Source organism: Sinocyclocheilus anshuiensis, unplaced genomic scaffold (genome assembly GCF_001515605.1).
Source record: "Sinocyclocheilus anshuiensis isolate Anshui unplaced genomic scaffold, SAMN03320099.WGS_v1.1 scaffold1404, whole genome shotgun sequence".
NCBI classification, from domain to species: Eukaryota; Metazoa; Chordata; class Actinopteri; order Cypriniformes; family Cyprinidae; genus Sinocyclocheilus; species Sinocyclocheilus anshuiensis.
This window is the reverse complement of record NW_015546095.1, coordinates 53,278-59,075: the sequence shown is the minus strand read 5'-3', so window position 1 is coordinate 59,075 and position 5,798 is coordinate 53,278.

The window sequence follows — 5,798 nt, the reverse complement described above, 5'->3', positions numbered from 1 at the left end:
AAAACCCTGAAGTTTGATCAAAATCAGACAATATGTGCAACAGTTATTAGACACATCCTGTTTCCTATTTCTCGCCATAATTTTGTCGCCTCGCCATGGCCAAACTGTTCGAGATATCAAAAATCCCTTCGCAATTTAGCGGCCCCAATGTCTTGAGATCATGTTCACCGAGTTTGGTGGTTATCGGTTGGAAATCCTCAGAGGAGTATATCAAATTCCAGAGCATGCGCTTTTTACACAGCCCTGAATAGCCAACTTCCTGTTGGGCGGAGCCTATGACATGCAGGGCAAAAGTTGTTCGGCTCAATGAGATCTATATGTGTACCGAGTTTCATATGAATCCGTGCAAGAGTTTTTGAGCACGTTAAGGCCCCCAAAACCCCCTGGATAGTCGATTAAAAAAAAAAAATCCTTAGAAAAACAAGAGGGCCCTGCTCCTTAGTGGCTTGGGGCTTAATAACCAGATGACCTTCTATGTTTGCTAAATTAGATGCATTCCTGTAGCTCATTGCACTAGCAACACCAAGGTCATGGGTTTAACTCAGGGAATGCATGAACTGACAAAAATGCTTTAAATAAAAGCTTCTACCAAATGCATCAATGTAAACTGTGTAGTGCACAACCACAAACTGAATGTACTACTGTATGTCCACTATATTGGCTGGCAGAAGAAGATCTATATTACAGGGCATCACTGGAGGTGGAGAAACAGGAAGTGTTTCCGTGAAATCTGTATTATGTTTAGAATGCAATATGTAGGCCTACTGTAGTATGCAAAATTCATCTTTAGCATCTCCATTTATTTTTTACATTTGACATTTGATCAGAAAAAAAGTATACCAAATTGTATTAACCCTGTAAAACCAGACATATGAAATAATCAGAAAGATCTTCAGAAAAACACCTCAATTTTTTTTTTAAATCAAAAAGCTCTAGTTTTTATTGTGGGGATAATGCAATGCAGTTCAATGATGATGCAGATATTATAACAATCTATCGATAAACACACACCTTGTCCTCTGTTTCTGGCTCTGCGCCGCTGCAGTCTGCGGATTGAAAAAGAACGCGCTGGGGGAGGAGCCGATAGAAGTCTGCCGCCATTTTCATATGAAATTTAAAGGGGACTGAGGCGATCACGAATTCGTGTACAGTTTATGGAGCTAACCGCAAAATTTTAGGGGGCTGGGTAGGCTATAGGCCCCCTAAAAATGGCCTAGCGACGCCCATGATGATGACTGAGAAATGTACAAATAAGAAATGTTCCTTAAAAGCCTGATGTATCATTGATATCATGTATCATTTGATACATCTTAACTTGATTTTATTCTAATAATACATAAAAAATTTGCTTTAATCCAGTGAATATTCATCTTAAAATATGAATAACAATACAAGTTATTTTTAGGTTTGCGAAATTTAAAGGGGACTGAGGCGATCACGAATTCGTGTACAGTTTATGGAGCTAACCGCAAAATTTTAGGGGGCTGGGTAGGCTATAGGCCCCCTAAAAATGGCCTAGCGACGCCCATGATGATGACTGAGAAATGTACAAATAAGAAATGTTCCTTAAAAGCCTGATGTATCATTGATATCATGTATCATTTGATACATCTTAACTTGATTTTATTCTAATAATACATTAAAAATTTGCTTTAATCCAGTGAATATTCATCTTAAAATATGAATAACAATACAAGTTATTTTTAGGTTTGCATTATAAATGTCGGTAAAGATTTCACAGCAAAAAAATATGTACCACAACCTGGAGGAGGACATTTTTTTAAATATACTAAAAGGTGCTTTATTTGCTAAAAAGTATGACCTATCAATCAAACAGCAGAAGGCATGCACAAGGCAGTGTAGGCTACAACAGGTTTTTCAGTTTTATCATGTCGATCATTTAGAGGCCGAAGAATCTTTTTAATATCCAATAATTGAACATGCAATGTAATGAGGAGGTCATCTGACAACAATGTTGTCTGTTTTAAGTGTTTTTCTTTGCATTCATCCTTTTCACATACTTTTTTTAGAGAAATGGTAAAAAGTAAAGTATATACTGTGCAGCTAGTATTTCATTTGGAATATTAGCCCTGGAGTCATGGGCTTAGTTGCTTTTATGGGCTTTCTTGCAATCAGAGAGGCAGTGGGGCAGATGAGATTAAGTAATATCAGGAACCAGATGTGCCATAGCTCATTGACTACTCTAGGCAATGTCTCCAGCACAGTTGACATTGCTGGTTAAGATGGATTGCCTCAACAGGAGACTGCATTACAGACAAGATCTGCTGAAGAACTTCATGCCTTCCAGCTGTGACTCTCTAATGTGACAGTGTTGTACAAATACCGATGAAGCTCTGACCTGCCCACCTGAGATATCAGCCAGTTTTTTGCTGAGGAGAGAGATTTGAAAATGAACCACTAACTTGCCAAATACGACTCAGTAGAAGCACATTCTGCAAACATTTTCATGTGTAATACTGTATTGTTTCTGGGGAAGAATAAATAAATAAAAAACCTGTTGAACTGGCAGTTGCAGGAGGGAGTTGATGGATAACAAGGGCGCTTGGCACATCTGACACATCACTTTGTCCGATTGGGGGGGAATCATTGCTTTTCTCCTACTTGGCATTCTATGTGCATCGTCAAGCTCCCAAACAACATCATTACTATAGCGCTCTGCCACAAACATCATTAATGAAGTGTCAGTCAAGGAAAGTGTCAGTTCGCTACAAGCATAAAAGCCATGTGTTCCTAAAGTCCCTGGTGGAAAATATCTGCCTTCTGCCTCCTCGGCATGTTAACAGTAGCATCACCCCTTATCATATAGGCTGGATCAACAGTTGTCTGGTCACACAGAGATAATTGCTGAATTTGTTTTCTATCTTCAAGCCTATTCAAGCATATTTTGACACTTTTTTCTTGACATCCATGATGTGTGAAAACTGCCTTTAAAACATTATTAATTAATGGGGGAAAAATGTTACATGTTACAGAAATTTTTAGTTGAGAAAAACTATCCATCATAATGCTAGAGTGTTGTGGATGGTTTTCAGGACATTGCCACACCATTGCTAAGGCATTTTGAATGGTTTGTGTGTGGTTCCTAAAAGTCCCTTTTAACGAAAGTCTGTTCACCCTGCAGCCATATTCGTAATACTTCCAGGCAGCTATTTCCTGAAGTCTCAAAAACTGCTTGCCACACTCACAATTAAATTACATATTTCAAATAAGCAACAGAATCTGACATGAACGGTCCCATAGATGTTGTTTCTTGTGCTCAAATAGTTTTAATAAAGTGTATATTTCAGGCTGAATCAGCCACAGTGCATGTGCGAGGTTGCTAGGGTGTTTTGAGTGGTTGCTAGGGCAGTCTATGTGGTTGACAGTGTGCTTTTGGTGGCTTTTATTGTGTTGCTATATGGTTGCTAGGATGTTCTGGGTGGTTGCTCGCATCTATTTGTACCACATTAAAAGGAGGAATATAATAAGTATAAGATTACAAGGGCTCACAGTGTGTAAAAGGCAGTATTAAATGAGAGTGTTGTATGTACAGTATTTTTCAGATCGGGTTGTTATGTGACTGCTGTTATGCTGAAGACGTGTTATCCATGTGTAAAAGCAGATGTATCAGATGTGCAGGGATATTTCAAGATGGACTTGGATTTTCAAATAGACATGAAACAAAGGCTGAATCAAGGAGTTAATGTTTTCTTTTCACAAATACCATCAGAAAAAAAATGTAAAATTGTACTTGTATGGGAAGGATATTAGACAATCCTTTTCATTAGTTACAAAAATGCTAATTACAACTATTTATTTTATCTTAGATGCAGAGCCCTGGTTATTTTTTTAGCCACTTTACTGCAATGAGAAAGTTTCTTTTGCTTGTGGACTCTAACAGTATCTTATGACTTAAATGTCTTTATTTCTCTTTTGAGTTCATGTGAAGAAACTTTGCTATTTCATAAGAGAAGGCATTTTCAAGGCAGAAAGGATGTATTGTGCATTTATGTGATTATATGTGATTATTTATTGTTTTTTACTGTAGTCTATTATTTGCCATGCTTTCTGGGAAAACAAACAAACAATTATACAGTGGTTTAATGGTATATTACTGAAATTATTTTTGAAAGTATACATTAATGAACATCTCTGTGTACATGGTACATAACCCTTTGATTACAGTGAAGGGCTTCCTGTGGAGATGGTTATGTCTGCCAAAAGCTGCATCTGAATCCATTCACTAGTAATTGTTGGCCACATTCTTGTTTACTTTGCAGGTATGTGATTTGTCGGGATTGCACTGCTTAATGTAAAATGAATCAAATAAAAATAAGGGCCCAGTTCAAAAGTTATTATTTCCATTTGAAAGCCTTTCAAACACATTTAAACATAATTGAACTTGTGTATTCTTGAGTAGTAACAATCACTGATGTATAACAAGCAATGATTGTTAAATCGCAGAGGTATTGTGTCTGACACACTCTGCATAAATATGTGACCTGTGCTTGCAAAATGAGTCACAATGGGCAATTTAAAAAAAAATTAGTTATTTTCATTTTCACATTCTTTTGGTCCATGCAGCTCAGCTAGCTTCCCTTTGGGCTTGTAATCATCTTTTAATGTAAGAAAAGAAAACACGCCCTGCCTTATATATACAGTATCAGTTCAACCACATACAGAAATTCAAAAGATCACCTCTTTGTATTGAAAATTTGATGAGCACCATATATTAAGCTGAATCTGGTGTAAAAAAAAAAAATCGATCACACTTTTTATTATTTCACCTGCACATATGACCACCAGCAAAAAACATATAAATGTTATATGTATAAATCTTTGTCAAAAATCTGAAATATTCCAAATAGAGTATTATTTGTCACTGACAACACAATGTGAAACATGAGCATTTCAAACTGTGAAGCATTGCGTCAGCTGATAATGCAATGGTATTAACAAAACAGACCAACTTATTGCAGAATAAGTCGCTTACAAAATGTATTTTGCTTCCTCCAGTTAACATCACAAGAGTGGCTTCAAGGCATGAAGCATTTTGCTCTGCTTGACTTCTCTACATATATGTTTTTACCGTGAGCACACTCTGGCACACAATTGATTAATATTATCCCACTGTTAAGGCAGTGGGGATTCAGAAAGCATTCATCCCCATACTTACTGTAGGAGGTTCACAAAGTCAGTGGGCAGGATAAAGTCCTTGGAGAATAGAAGAGGCACGTTTGATTACTCAAAGTTAAACCCAGGAGAATCAGACCTGACAAGCTGTCTCCATGCTGACAGAGGTTCCTTGAAAACTTGAAGACATTTCCTGAGCAGTTTTTGATATGATGTTATTTCTGGTAAAAATTCCTAATAAAAATATTAGGCCTAGACTAGCAATATATTTCATATTATACTCATATTACTTTGTCCCAAATACAGTAAATATGGTTTGTTCTACTTGTAGAAGTGAATCTAATACCCATTTCTTTGTGAGTAATCTTAGGCTCTTCCTCATTTGAATGTCTTTTTGGAAAAGATTGAATGAATAAAAGTAAATGAAATATTCATTTCTTATGTATTTGAAACATGCCAGAATCTTCAGTATTGGGAAATTTGTAGCATTGCTGCAGTTTTTCTACAGTGTTTCTCTGTTTTTGTTATCAAATTAATTTGCATTTTCTCTATGTGTGCCAGGCAGTTTGAGAATTAGGAGTGATTTGGAACGGACCAGTTTGACGGCTGTTATGGAGATAAACTACAGAAAATATGAGTGGTGCTTGCCCATGTAAAATAAATAC